Consider the following 15,655-nt stretch of genomic DNA (forward strand, 5'->3'; position numbering starts at 1 on the left):
AAGACAGAGGGTGGTTGTCGAGGGTTGTTTTTCAAACTGGATGCCTGTGTCCAGCAGTGTGCCTCAGGGATCGGTGCTGGGTCCGCTGTTATTTGTTATTTATATTAATGATTTGGATGAGAATTTAGGAGGCATGGTTAGTAAGTCTGCAGATGACACCAAGATTGGTGGCATTGTGGACAGTGAAGAAGGTTATCTAGGATTGCAACGGGATCTTGATAAATTGGGCCAGTGGGCCGATGAATGGCAGATGGAGTTTAATTTAGATAAATGTGAGGTGATGCATTTTGGTAGATCGAATCGGGCCAGGACCTACTCCGTTAATGGTAGGGCGTTGGGGAGAGTTATAGAACAAAGAGATCTAGGAGTACAGATTCATAGCTCCTTGAAAGTGGAGTCACAGGTGGATAGGGTGGTGAAGAAGGCATTCAGCATGCTTGGTTTCATTGGTCAGAACATTGAATGCAGGAGTTGGGATGTCTTGTTGAAGTTGTACAGGGCATTGGTGAGGCCACACTTGGAGTACTGTGTACAGTTCTGGTCACCCTATTATAGAAAGGATATTATTAAACTAGAAAGAGTGCAGAAAAGATTTACTAGGATGCTACCGGGACTTGATGGTTTGACTTACAGGGAGAGGTTAGACAGACTGGGACTTTATTCCCTGGAGAGTAGGAGGTTAAGGGGTGATCTTATAGAAGTCTATAAAATAATGAGGGGCATAGATAAGGTCGATAGTCAAAATCTTTTCCCAAAGGTAGGGGAGTCTATAACGAGGGGGCACAGATTTAAGGTGAGAGGGGAGAGATACAAAAGGATCCAGAGGGGCAATTTTTTCACTCAAAGGGTGGTGAGTGTCTGGAACGAGCTGCCAGAGGCAGTAGTAGAGGCGGGTACAATTTTGTCTTTTAAAAAGCATTTGGACAGTTACATGGGGAAGATGGGTATCGAGGGATATGGGCCAAGTGCAGGCAATTGGGACTAGCTTAGTGGTATAAACTGGGCGACATGGACATGTTGGGCCGATGGGCCTGTTTCCATGTTGTAACTTCTATGATTCTATGATTCTATGAATGTCCTGAAATAGCTAGATAAATATTGCTAAGTGGCACTCCGCCGGCTTTAATTGCCTGCGGGAGTCCCACATGCGGGGGCTGCGCGCGCCGTCGGTGCGTCTGTGGGGAACCCGGAAGTGGGCGGGTTGGAGCCGGGCTCCCGACCCGCTCCGGGATTCCCCGATTTTCGGAGCCCCCCCGCCAGGAACGCACCCGATAACGGGTGCTAAAGTGGAGCCCTATGTTTCTGTGTTTCCTCTGGTTACTGACCTTCCTGCCAGTGGAAACAGTTTCTCCCTATCTGCTCTATCAAAACCCCTCATTATTTTGAACACCTCTCGTAAATCTCCCCTTAACCTTCTTTGCTCTATGGACAACAATCCCAGCTTCTCTAGTCTCTCCACATAACTGAATTCCCTCATCCTCTCATTGAAACTGTGAACGCACCGAGACAATGTTGTGCATTGGTCACTCCTTCAGCGCAGAAACAAAGAAAATCCTCTTCAGCTACAGTTGGCTGAAGCCCATTACAATTCAGATTTTCCTGCCTATCTAAAGTCATGTAAAAATATAATACAAAGCCACAAGTGGCAGCCATGCCAATGCAGAATAGAATAAGTATCAGTAGCCAGAGGACTTTTGTGCAGCTGCGTTGCTTGGTTGGTTTCCATTGTCGAGCAGAGTCCTCATCTCCGGCAACCATCAGCCAGAGGAGGAAAATTTTCCTTTCCCCAGTTTCTGCCAACAACCCTCTCCCCTCCCCCCTTGCCCCCTCCCATTGCATTCCCCATGGCATCCAACTGTCCCAAGAAGCTTCTTAAGAAAATAGAAGTAGGACGTTTGGCCATCAAGCCTGCTGTGCCATTTTGCACCCATGGCAGCTTCATCTCTTTAATCCTATTATTTTGCCCCATCTTCATATCCTGCAATACCCTTAACTCCCCAAATACCTAACTCCCTTTTAAACACCTCAATTGATTCTGCATCTATGGCCTTCTGGAGCACGGCACATCCTCGATAACTCTGTGTGAAGAACTTCTTCCTGCGCTCACTTAACTGGCTTAGTTCTAATGTTTTGGTTATGTCCCCATTGATCTAGATTTCCTTTCTCAAAAAAGGAATATACTTGTATATAGCACCTTTCATGCCCTCAGGACATTCCAAAGTGCTTCCCAGACGATGGATTACTTTTGAAGTGTAGTCGCTGTTATGTAAGCAAATGTAGCAGCCAATTTGGCACAGCAAAGTCCCATAAACAATGATATGGTCTGTTTTCAGTGTCGGTTGAAGGATTAATGCTGGCCAGGACAATATGAGAACTCCTTGCTCCACTTTCAAAATTTGTCATGAGATATTTTACATCCAGCTGCACATTCAGACAAGGTATTCGTTTAATATCTCATCCAAAAGTCAGCACCTTCAAAAATGTAGCACCTTTTCAGTATTCAATTGAATTGCTAGCCTACATTATGTGCTCAACTCCTGGAACGGGGCTTGAATCCACAACCTTCAAAGGCGAATGCAACCACTGAGCCAATCTGTCACTTAAGAGGGAAAGTTTTCCCCGAGGTTGTTGATTTTCTTCATTATTTAAAACTCCTCAATCATATGATCCCTTATATCTTAATTTTACCCAGTCTCTCTTCATAATTATGTCCTTTCATCCCAGTATCATCCTGGTAAGTTTTCCCGGATTTCCTTGAAGGCTAGCATATCCTCCCTAAGATGACATTCCCAAAACTAAACACAGTAGTGTAATTAAGATCTAACTAACATTCTGCATAACTGCAACAGTTTTGTTGCATTTATATCGTACACCTCTTGCAAGGAAATCCAACATCCCAAAGCCTTTTAGCTTTTTAGCTTGAGCACAGAGGTTGACAAGGACAGAGAGTGAATTGCTAACACAGTGAGGACTTTCAACTGGGAATTTGGTGAGTGTGGGAATTAGGTGCAGAGGGGAAAAGAGGTGCTATGTGATTTAAACCAAGGGATATAAACAAATCTATCAATTTTTAAATCTTAAATAAAAAAAACACATGAAATAAAAAAAACTTAAGTCTTTTATTAATTAATTACTAATTATTTTGAAATCCATTAACTATATGTAATCTCGATTTCAAGTGATTCTATTAGTCCTAGAAATAAACTACTGATAATAAATAAATGAATAAAAACTAGAAATAGCAGTACTGGCTGCATGTCGGGACTGTAATATGTGGGAGTTTGTGGACAGTGAGACTGTCCTGGATTGCCACATCTGCAGTAAATGTCTCTGGCTCAGAGTCTTTGACCAGAGACACTAGTCCTATCCAACAGGTACAAGGTACTTGATACCTATGAGGATAAGGATGAAGGCTGCAAGGAGGATACCCAGAATGCTAACTGTGGAGTCTGAGGCAGTCCAAGGGTGGGGGGGTGTGGTGGGGAGGATCAGAATAGAAAGGTTTTAGTCATAGGGGATTCTATAATCGGGAGATAGATAGTGTCCTCTGCAGTCATGACTGAGAGTCCAGGAGGGTGTGTTGCCTACCTGGTGCAAGTGTAAAGGACATCTCTGAGCAACTGGAGAGCAACTTGGAAAGGGAGGTGGAGGATCTAGTTGTCGTGGTCCATGTTGGCACCAATGACATAAGGAAGAACAAGGAGGAGGTCCTGCTAAGAGAATATCAGAAGCTAGCAACTAAATTTAAAAAAACAGGACCACACGGGTGGGAATCTCAGGATTACTACCCGAGCCGCATGCTAATTGGCATAGGGATAGGCAGATCAGAAAGGTGAATGTGTGGCTGAAAGAGTGGTGTGAGAAGGAGGGGTTCCATTTCATGGGACATTGGCACCAACAGTGGGACAGGAAGGAGCTGTACCGTTGGGACGGGCTCCAGTTGAACCGGAATGGGACCAGAGTCCTAGCAGAAAGGATAAATAGGGCGGTGGATAAGGCTTTGAACTAGCAAAATGGGGGAGGGATCCGGTAACAATAACAAAAGCTTAAAGATAAAAGAAACAGGCGATGAGTGTAAAGGAATAAAGATAACATGAATGGTCAAGGAACAAATACAATTATAAAACAGAAATATAATAGGACCGTTAAAAATAAAGTAAAAGGAATAGCTATTAAAGATGAATTAAATTGCCTATAAAGCAATGTACACAGCGTCCAAAATAAAACAGGGGAATTGGAGGCCATAATCCGTAGCGAGGAACCAAGTATAGTAGAAATAACTGAAACATGGCTACATAAAGAGCAGGACTGGCAACTAAATGTTGCAGGCTATAACATAATAGAAAGGATAGGGAAGGAAGGGGGCGCGGAGTAGCTGTACTAATTAGAGATAATATAATGGCAGTAGAAAAAAGGGACATAACTAACAGAAGGATAGAAACAGAATCCATATGGATTGAAATAAAAGACAAGAAGGTATCGATCATGCTAATAGGGGTATAGTACAGACCACCTAATAGTGGAAAGGAGGTGGAGGAAGAAATATGTAAGCAAATATGTGAAATGAGTAAAGGACATAGAATAATAATCATGGGAGATTTTAACTATTCCCAAATAAACTGGCAAGAGGAGGTAGGTAAAGGGGTACAGGGAATGGAGTTTTTATAATTTTTTTTTATTCGTCCATGGGATGTGGGGGTCGCTGGCAAGGCCAGCATTTATTGCCCATCCCTAATTTCCCTTGAGAAGGTGGTAGTGAGCCACCTTCTTGAACCACTGCAGTCCGTGTGGTGAAGGTTCTCCCACAGTGCTGTTAGGAAGGGAGTTCCAGGATTTTGACCCAGCGACGATGAAGGAACAGCGATATATTTCCAAGTCGGGATGGTGTGTGACTTGGAGGGGAACGTGCAGGTGGTGTTGTTCCCATGTGCCTGCTGCTCTTGTCCTTCTAGGTGGTAGAGGTCGCGGGTTTTGGAGGTGCTGTCGAAGAAGGCTTGGCGAGTTGCTGCAGTACATCCTGTGGATGGTACACACTGCAGCCACAGTGCGCCGGTGGTGAAGGGAGTGAATGTTTAGGGTGGTGGATGGGGTGCCAATCAAGCGGGCTGCTTTGTCCTGGATGGTGTCGAGCTTCTTGAGTGTTGTTGGAGCTGCACTCATCCAGGCAAGTGGAGAGTATTCCATCACACTCCTGACTTGTGCCTTGTAGATGGTGGAAAGGCTTTGGGGAGTCAGGAGGTGAGTCACTCGCCTCAGAATACCCAGCCTCTGACCTGCTCTTGTAGCCACAGTATTTATATGGCTGGTCCAGTTAAGTTTCTGGTCAATGGTGACCCCCAGGATGTTGATGGTGGGGGATTCAGCGATGGTAATGCCATTGAATGTCAAGGGGAGGTGGTTAGACTCTCTCTTGTTGGAGATGGTCATTGCCTGGCAATTGTCTGGCACGAATGTTACTTGCCACTTATCAGCCCAAGCCTGGATGTTGTCCAGGTAAATGCTGCATGCGTGCTCGGACTGCTTCATTATCTGAGGGATAATGTGTGCAGGTCTCCTTTCTTTCCCAGTATGAAAAAAGCCCAACAAGAGAGGAAGCACTACTGGATCTAGTAATGCGAAATGAATGAGAACAGATAAGAGAACTAAGCGTAGAGGAACATCTAGGCAATAGCGATCACAACATAATGGCCCTGAAATTGCTCGGAGTGGCGAACCAACAGTGCTCACAGCTCCATATACTAACCCACTAAATTACCGTGGACTTTATTGGGTGCACTTCCTAATAGGAAGTGGAGAAGAGCCCAGCATTATTTCCAGCGAAGCTAGGACCCGTGGGTGAAGAGAGAGGATCAATCTCTCTCCTCAACGAATCTGATTGCAGCATTTTTGACATGCTGCAAATGGCTTCTGCAAGCTGTAATGTTAAACCCAGGAAGCAAAAGGTACGACACTAAAATCATTTGTAAAATTAGTTATATACAGCGAAAAAAGAGAGGGTAAAAATAATTGAATTAATTAGGGATGAGCAATAAATGCTAGCCTTGCTAGCGACGACCATATCCCATGAGTGAATAAAAAAAAACTAAATAAAAGAGACAGAAGGAAAAAGTTTTTAAAATGTTCTACCAAAAACGATTAAAATAAGGAGTAACGAGACTCCACATTTTTAAAAGTTAATTTTTAGATATTTGGCAGTCATTAAGACTTACCACGCTTTTAAAACTTAGTTTAGACTTGCTATTTTTAAGTGTACCTGCTTTGTGGCGATATTAGTTACTTTCCAGCTGGGCAGATGAGCAAGTTGGCGCTGGTCCATTGTTTCCACTGTTTCCAGCCAGTGATATCCCTATAATTTGAAGTTGTCATATCGCCAGCGAAGCAGGAGGAACAAGTTCCGGATTTCCTCGTTTTACTGCGCAAGTGCGAACGCCAGAACTTGGTCCTCGATTTCGCCACTAACAGCGGTGAGCGCTGTTGAGCTCACTGTTCTTTTCTAAGCAATTTCTGGGCCAATAAGGTTTAAGATAAAGATTGAGAAGGACATAAGTAAGACAAAGACCAAAATAATAAATTGAGGAAAAAGCTCATTTTAAGGAAATGGAAGTAAGGAAAATAAACTGGAAAAATTTACTGACAAACAAAGGAAAAAAACAGCAGTGGGAAACATTTAAAACGGTGACCAATAGAGTCCAGGCGAAGTATATCCCACTAAAAAGCAAGAACAAATTAGCCGATAATGACACACCATGGATGAATAAAGAAATAAGGGCATAATTGAAACTAAAGAAAAAGGCATACACTTAGTATATAGACAACAAAGGAGTGGATGACAAAAGAGAATACGAAAAGGTTAGGAAAGAAGTCAAAAAACAATTAGGAATGCAAAGAGAAACTATGAAGTTAAATTATCAAGGAATATTACAAGAAATAGTGAAGTATTCTACAGGCACATAAATAACAAAAAAAAAATCAGGATAGGGATAGGGCCACTCGGGGATACACACGATAAACTCACAGGTAATGACAGCAAAATGGCAGAAATATTAAATAATTACTTTACCTCAGTATTTACCAGGGAGACTAATATGGTGGCATGACATTAGAAGAAGAGATCAAAAAAGATATAAAGACATTTAAGATAGAAAGCGGGGAGATAATTGATAAACTATTCAAACTTAGAGAGGATAAAACCCCTGGTCCAGATGGATTGCATCCGCGCATATTAAAAGTAGTTAGAGAAGAGATAGCAAAGGCACTATTACATATATATAAAAATTCATTAGAAAAGGAGGACTTTTTTTTTATTCGTTCACGGGATGTGGGCGTCGCTGGCGAGGCCAGCATTTATTGCCCATCCCTAATTGTCCTCGAGAAGGTGGCTGGCAGACAACTAATATGATTCCTATATTTAAAAAGGGAGATAGTACCAGTCCAGGGAATTGTAGACCAATTAGCTTGACGTTATTGGTAGAAAAGATAATGGAATCTTTACTCAAAGATATAATAGAAATACATCTAGAAACTGAAAATATAGTAGAGTAGTCAGCACAGATTTCAAAAGGGAAGGTCATGTTTGACCAATCTTATTGAATTCTTTGAAAAGTAACAGAAAGGGTGGACAAGGGTAATGTAGTAGATGTGATCTATTTGAAAAGGCCTTTGATAAGGTAGTTGATAACATCGTGGATTCATGACTAAGATCAGAACATGAGGAGTCAGGGGACAAGTAGCAGAATGGAAAGCAAGCTGGCTGCAAAACAGAAAACAGAGAGTCGAGGTAAAAGGCAGTTACTCAGATTGGCAAAAAGTGGGAAATGGTGTTGCACAAGGATTGGTGCTGGGACTACAGTTGTTCACCATTTACATAAACGATTTGGACTCAGAAGTACAATTTCAACATTTGCGGTCAACACCAAATTGTGGGGTATAGTTGATTCCGAGGAGAACTGCAACAAAATACAGGAAAACATTAATAAATTTGTAGAATGGATGTGTAATTGGCAAATGAATTTCAATATAGATAAGTGCGAGGTGGCATATTTTGGGAGAAAGAATAAGGAGGCTACATACTCGTTGGAAAATAAGAGTCTAAATGGGGTAGAGGAGCAAAGGGATCTGTGGGTACAGATACACAAATCACTTAAAGTAGTGATGCAGGTTTATAAAGCCATAAAAATAGCAAACAAAACATTGGGTTTCATTTCTAGAGGGATAGAATTGAAAGGCAGGAATGTTACGTTAAACTTATATAGAACCTTGGTTTAGACCACACTTGGAGTACTGTGAACAGTACTGGTCTCTATATTATAAAAAGGATATAGAGACACTGGAGAAGGTGCAAAAAATATTTACTGAGACGATACCAGAGCTGAGAAGTTATCCCAACCGGGAAAGATTGAACAGGTGGGAGTTCTTTTCTCTAGAAAAGAGAAGACTGACAGGTGACCTGATAGAGGTCTTTAAGATTATGAAAGGATTTGATAGGGTAGACGTAGAGAAGATGTTCCCACTTGGAGGGGAGACCAGAACTAGGGGCCATAAATATAAGATAATAAATCCAATAGGAAATTCAGGAGTAACCTCTTTACCCAGAGGGTGGTAAGAATGTGGAATTTGCTACCACAAGGAGTAGTTGAGGCGGCTAGCATAAATGCATTTAAGGGGAAACTAGAAAAATACATGAGGGAGAAAGGAATAGAAGGATATGTTCGTGGGGTGAAATGAAGAAGGATGGGATAAACATCGGCATGGACATGTTGGGCCGAATGGCCTGTTTTTGTGCTGTACATTCTATGTAATTCTATGTAATAATTTGTGCACCTTAAGCTCTAAATTACTTTTTTCATTTTTATTTCCTAATGCTTCCCCAGTGTATTCCCATATACCATCCTTTCATCTAAAGTGTAGTACTTTGTACTTTGACGCATCAAATTGCATCTTCCATTGTTCCGCCAACGCATTTTATCTCTGCCCTTATGCAGGTACTCTGCACAATTCACTATACCAAGGTAATTTCCAATGTGGAGAGTGCCTTTGTGAACTGGCATTCGTCAACGTGATTCAGTTGCTGTGGTCACAGACCACCTGCACATTGATGATATGGTGTCCTTAAGATTCACGAATGTAGGGGAATGTACAAGCACAACTACAGTCATGCTGGCCTCCCCTTGTGGCAAATGGAAGAGGTGAAGGGCTCTTTCCTGCTGATGTCTGCTTTCGATGGGAAGCGGGATGAAATGCCTGGCCATGGCAAACAATGTGGGAAAGTCCAAAACTAGGGGCCATAAATATAAGATAGTCACTAATAAATCAATCCAATAGGGAATTCAAGAGGAACCTCTTTAAGAACATAAGAAATAGGAGCAGGAGTAGGCCATCCGGCCCCACTTGCCTGCTCCGCCATTCAGCAAGATCATGGCTGATCTTCCACGTCAATTCCACTTTCCCGTCCTATCCCCATATCCCTTGATTCCCTTAGTGTCCAAATATCCATCAATCTCAGTCTTGAATATACTCAATGACAGAGCATCCACAGCCCTCTGGGGTAGAGAATTCCAAAGATTTACAACCCTCTGAATGAAGAAATTTTTCCTCTTCTCGGACCTAAATGGCCAACCTCTTATTTTGAGATGCTCAGCACCAATCCTGTCAAGCCTCTAAGAATTTTATATGTTTCAATGAGATCACCTCTCATTCTTCTAAACTCCAGCCCATTCTACTCAATCTCTCCTCAAAGGACAACCCACTCATTCCAGGGATCAATCTAGTCAACCTTCATTGCACCCCTTCTAAGACAAGTACATCATTCCTGAGGTAAGGAGACCAAATCTGTACACAGTACTCTAGGTGTGGTCTCATCAAAGCCCTATATAATTGCAGCAAGACCTCCTTACTCTTATACTTCAACCCCCTTGCAATAAAGGCTAACATACCAGTTGCCTTCCGAATTGCTTGCTGTACCTGCATGTTAACTTTCTGTGATTCATGTACAAGGACACCCAAATCCCTCTGAACACCAACATTTCTTGGTCTCTCACCTTTTAAAAATATTCTGCTTTTCTGTTCTTCACTCAAGAGATGGTACTCAGTAAAATAATGGGACTCAAGGCGGATAAATCCCCTGGACCTGATGGCTTCCATCCTAGGGTCTTGAGGGAAGTGGCAGTAGGGATTGTGGATGCTTTGGTGATAGTTTTCCAAAATTCCCTGGACTCAGGAGAGGTCCCGGCAGATTGGAAAACTGCTAATGTAACACCGTTATTTAAAAAGGGTAGTAGGCAGAAGGCTGGAAATTATAGGCCAGTTAGCTTAACATCTGTGGTGGGTAAAATTTTGGAGTCTATTATTAAGGAGACAGTAACGGAACATTTAGATAAGCATAATTTAATAGGACAAAGTCAGCATGGCTTTATGAAGGGGAAGTCATGTCTGACAAATTTGCTTGAGTTCTTCGAGGATATAACGTATAGGGTGGATAAAGGGGAACCAGTGGACGTAGTGTATTTAGACTTCCAGAAGGCATTCGACAAGGTGCCACATAAAAGATTATTACTTAAGATAAAAAATCACGGGATTGGGGGTAATATTCTGGCATGGGTGGAGGATTGGTTATCAAACAGGAAGCAGAGAGTTGGGATAAATGGTTCATTTTCGGACTGGCAACCAGTAACCAGTGGTGTTCCACAGGGGTCGGTGCTGGGTCCCCAACTCTTTACAATCTATATTAACGATTTGGAGGAGGGGACCGAGTGCAACATATCAAAATTTGCAGATGATACAAAGATGGGAGGGAAAGTAGAGAGTGAGGAGGACATAAAAAACCTGCAAGGGGATATAGACAGGCTGGGTGAGTGGGCGGAGATTTGGCAGATGCAATATAATATTGGAAAATGTGAGGTTATGCACTTTGGCAGGAAAAATCAGAGAGCAAGTTATTTTCTTAATGGCGAGAGACTGGAAAGTACTGCAGTACAAAGGGATCTGGGGGTCCTAGTGCAAGAAAATCAAAAAGTTGGTATGCAGGTGCAGCAGGTGATCAAGAAAGCCAACGGAATGTTGGCTTTTATTGCTAGGGGGATAGAATATAAAAACAAGGAGGTATTGCTGCAGTTATATAAGGTATTGGTGAGACCGCACCTGGAATACTGCATACAGTTTTGGTCTCCATACTTAAGAAAAGACATACTTGCTCTCGAGGCAGTACAAAGAAGGTTCACTCGGTTAATCCCGGGGATGAGGGGGCGGACATATGAGGAGAGGTTGAGTAGATTGGGACTCTACTCATTGGAGTTCAGAAGAATGAGAGGCGATCTTATTGAAACATATAAGATTGTGAAGGGTCTTGATCGGGTGGATGCAGTAAGGATGTTCCCAAAGATGGGTGAAACTAGAACTAGGGGGCATAATCTTAGAATAAGGGGCTGCTCTTTCAAAACTGAGATGAGGAGAAACTTCTTCACTCAGAGGGTGGTAGGTCTGTGGAATTTGCTGCCCCAGGAAGCTGTGGAAGCTACATCATTAGATAAATTTAAAACAGAAATAGACAGTTTCCTAGAAGTAAAGGGAATTAGGGGTTATGGGGAGCGGGCAGGAAATTGGACATGAAGCTGAGTTCGGATCGGTCAATGCCCTGTGGGTGGCGGAGAGGGCCCAGGGGCTATGTGGCCGGGTCCTGCTCCGACTTCTTGTGTTCTTTAGATTTGTGGTTGGGATCAGATCAGCCATGATCTTATTGAATGGCGGAGCAGGCTCGAGGGGCCGATTGGCCTACTCCTGCTCCAATTTCTTATGTTCTTATGTTCTTATGTTCTACCAAAGTGGATAATTTCATATTTCGCCACATTACACTCCACCTTCTCACCCACTCACTTAACCTATCTGTATTCCTTTCCACCCTCTTTGCGACCTCCTCACAGTTTACATTCCCACCTAGCTCTGTATCGTCAGCAAACTTGGATATATTACACTCAGTCCCCTCATCTAAGTCATTGATACATATTGTAAATAGCTGAGATCCAAGCACTGATCCTTGCAGCACCCCACTAGTTACAACCTACCAACCCAAAAATGACCCGTTTATTCCTACCCTCTATTTTCTGTCCGTTAACCAATCCTCAATCCATGCTAATATATTACTCCCAATCCCAAGAGCCCTAATCTTGTGTAACAAACTCTTGTGTGGTACCTTATCGAATGCCTTTTGAAAATCCAAATATACTACATCCATTGGTTCCTCCTATCTACCCTGCTAGTTACACCCTCAAAAAACTCTAATAGATTTGCGAAACATGATTTCCCTTTCATAAAACCATGTTGACTCTGCCTAATCATATTATGATTTTCTAAGTGCCCTGTTACTGCGTCCTTAATAATAATGATGTGGAGATGCCGGTGATGGACTGGGGTTGACAATTGTAAACAATTTTACAACACCAAGTTATAGTCCAGCAATTTTATTTTAAATTCACAAGCTTTCGGAGATTTTCTCCTTCCTCAGGCAAATTCCTTAATAATAGATTGTAGCATTTTCCTTACTACTGATGTCAGGCTAACTGGCCTATAGTTCAGTTTTCTCTCTCCCTCCTTTCTTGAATAGCGGGGTTACACTTGTTACCTTCCAATCCATGGGGACTGTTCTAGAATCTAGGAAATTCTGCAGATGAAAATCAATGCATCCACTATCACTGCAGCCACCTCTTGTAAAACCCTAGGATGTAGGCCATCAGGTCCAGGGGATTTGTCGGCTTTTATTCCTATTAATTTTCTCCAGTACTTTTTCTTTACTAATCTTAATTATTTTAAGTTCCTCACTCTCATTAGATCCTTGGTTCCCCACTACTTCCAGTGTGTTTTTTGTGTCTTCTACTGTGAAGACAGATACAGAATATTTGTTTACCGTATCTGCCATTTCCTTATTCCCCACTATAATTTCTCCTGTCTCTGCCTCTAAGAGACCAACGTTTACTTTCGCTAATCTCTTCCTTTTTACGTACTTGTAGATGCTCTTACAATCTGTTTTTATATTTCTTGCTAGTTTACTCTCATATTCAATTTTCTCCTTCTTTATCAATTTCTTGGTTATCCTTTGCTGATTTCTAAAACCCTCCCAATCCTCAGGCTTACGACTCTTTTTGGCAACATTGTAAGTCTCTTCTTTTAATCTAATATTATCCTTGACTTCTCTAGTTAGCCACGGTTGGATCACTTTTCCCGTGGAGTTTTTATTCCTCAAGGGAATATATAATTGTTGAGAATTATGAATTATTTCTTTAAATGTTTGCCATTGCTTATCTACCGTCATATCTTTTTTACCCAGAGAGTGATTAGAATGTGGAACTCGCTACCACAAGGAGTAGTTGAGGTGAATAGCATAGGCACATTCAAGGGAGAGCTAGATGAACAGATGAGGCAGAAAGGAATAGAAGGTTTTGCTGATAGAGTTAGATGAAGAGGGGTGGGAGGAGGGTTGTGTGGAGCATAAGCACCGGCATGGACCAGTTGGGCCAAATGGCCTGTTTCTGTGCTGTAAATTCTATGTCATTCTATGCAATTTTATTTTATCTGCTTAATTCAATTGTGAACCAAACATTGGGAAATGTGACCAAAATCTCCCAAACTTGCATGAAAGGAGTGCACTCCTTAAAACCCCCAAGCTTCTGTGACCTGTACAGCCACTGAGAGAGCTACCCCTGTAGTGGAACTGAGTTCCCAAGTCTGACTGCAATAATGTACCGACTTTGGTGATTGCTTCCTTCAGGAATCAAAATCTCCTGCCTGCAAAAATTAAAGTGTGTGCTGCCAAGTCTCTTCTGACTGGGCGAGATTAGAGACTGTGGCTCTGTGTGCATAGATGTCAGTGTAAGGATGTGTACAGAGGTACTTACGTGTGTCTTTCACGTCTGCCCCGATCCCCAGCCTCAACTTTCAAAAAATACAAAGAGTTAGGCATGCAAATATAAGGTGCAACTATTGCCAGATTCAGATGAGACTGGTAAAAATGAGCAGTCCCCATGCTGTTCATTTTAATATGTTGCAATGAGGGCCAGTGGGACCAATTCCCTAATCTCCCGGTTTTGTGCTCACAATGCACCAGGGGTAAATTAGAATGAGAATTATAAGGCGCAGCTGTTACCAGGATTAACTGACACTGGTGGAAATGAGGGAGTTTTGAACCTAAAGATTGCAGAAAGTTTGAGTAGCGATTAATGCAGTTGGCAACAACTTTTTGGAGTGATTTGTTTTTCACTTTGAAGTCTTGGGCTTGCTTCTGACTGCCTGTAGGAGTGTGAGACCACAGGGAGATTTTCTGTCCACCCTGCACTTCCTCCCACTCCACCACTACCCCCATACAGTGAGAGCTTCTCAGGAGCAGGTGCGGCATTCCCTACGTGTGCTATTATCATGGAGGAGGAGGAAGAACAGGTGAGGATTAAGGAAAAGAGAGTGAGGAGGATGCACCCCACAAGATATTATCCCCACCAAAAAATACTCAGGCAATATCACATGCTAGTGAGGAGATGTGTATTGGAAGACTGCAAAGAGCCAATAGGGGAGCTCTCCATGTACTGTTCCATCTCTGACAATGAAAGTGACAACTGTCACAACTTTTAAGACATCAGTTCATTTCAGGCAACCACAGAAGGGGAGTAATCTGTGATATCAACTAGGGTGCAGTGTGGGCATGGCCATGCATTAATTTATGTGTCTGATGCACTTTTCCACAGAGCTGGGGGAATTCATCCAGTTTGGCATAGATCCTGTTCTATTGGCCATCAGGTTCTATCGGGTTGTTGGCTTTTCCCAAGGTCCAGGGTTGCAACAGATGGAACCTGCATTATTTTACAATCTCCCGTGGTACCCAATCGATTGTTATTCATGCATGAGGATGAACAATGAGTGTCAGTAGTCTACTTCGCCATGGTGCACAATAAACGTGATTCCAATCCCACCCTTAACAAACATTCACATACTTTCTGCAGAGATAGCTGAATAGCCAGCAGCAGTTGTCACTTTTCCCCCTCTCTAGGCTTGGGATTCTGGAGTGATTTTTGCTGAGCCTTGGCTGATATCAGCTGACTCACTTCCTACCTGAGTTCAAACTTAGGACACTGCACACCACAGGTCTACACTGGGCAGTGAACTTTTCTAAAACCAATAACACTATAGATTGTAGCCATGATGTGGAGATGCCGGTGATGGACTGGGGTTGACAATTGTAAACAATTTTACAACACCAAGTTATAGTCCAACGATTTTTATTTGAAATCTACAAGCTTTCGGAGGCTTCCTCCTTCCTCAGGTAATTGAGGATTACCTGAGGAAGGAGGAAGCCTCCGAAAGCTTGTAGATTTCAAATAAAAATCGTTGGACTATAACTTGGTGTTGTAAAATTGTTTACAACTATAGATTGTGCTATTGTGTGTGCTTGAATTGTATGGAAAATAATCTCTACTTACTAAAAAAAAGGAAGCTTAAGGAAGATGCACACCACAGGAACATAGGAACAGGAGTAGGCCATTCAGCCCCTCGTGCCTGCTCCGCCATTTGATAAGATCATGGCTGATCTGTGATCAAACTCCAGATAACTGCCTTTGGCCCATATCCCTTAATACCTTTGGTTGCCAAAAAGCTATCTATCTCACATTTAAATTTAGCA

The sequence above is a fragment of the Heptranchias perlo genome, chromosome 2 (assembly GCF_035084215.1).
Source record: "Heptranchias perlo isolate sHepPer1 chromosome 2, sHepPer1.hap1, whole genome shotgun sequence".
NCBI lineage: Eukaryota > Metazoa > Chordata > Chondrichthyes > Hexanchiformes > Hexanchidae > Heptranchias > Heptranchias perlo.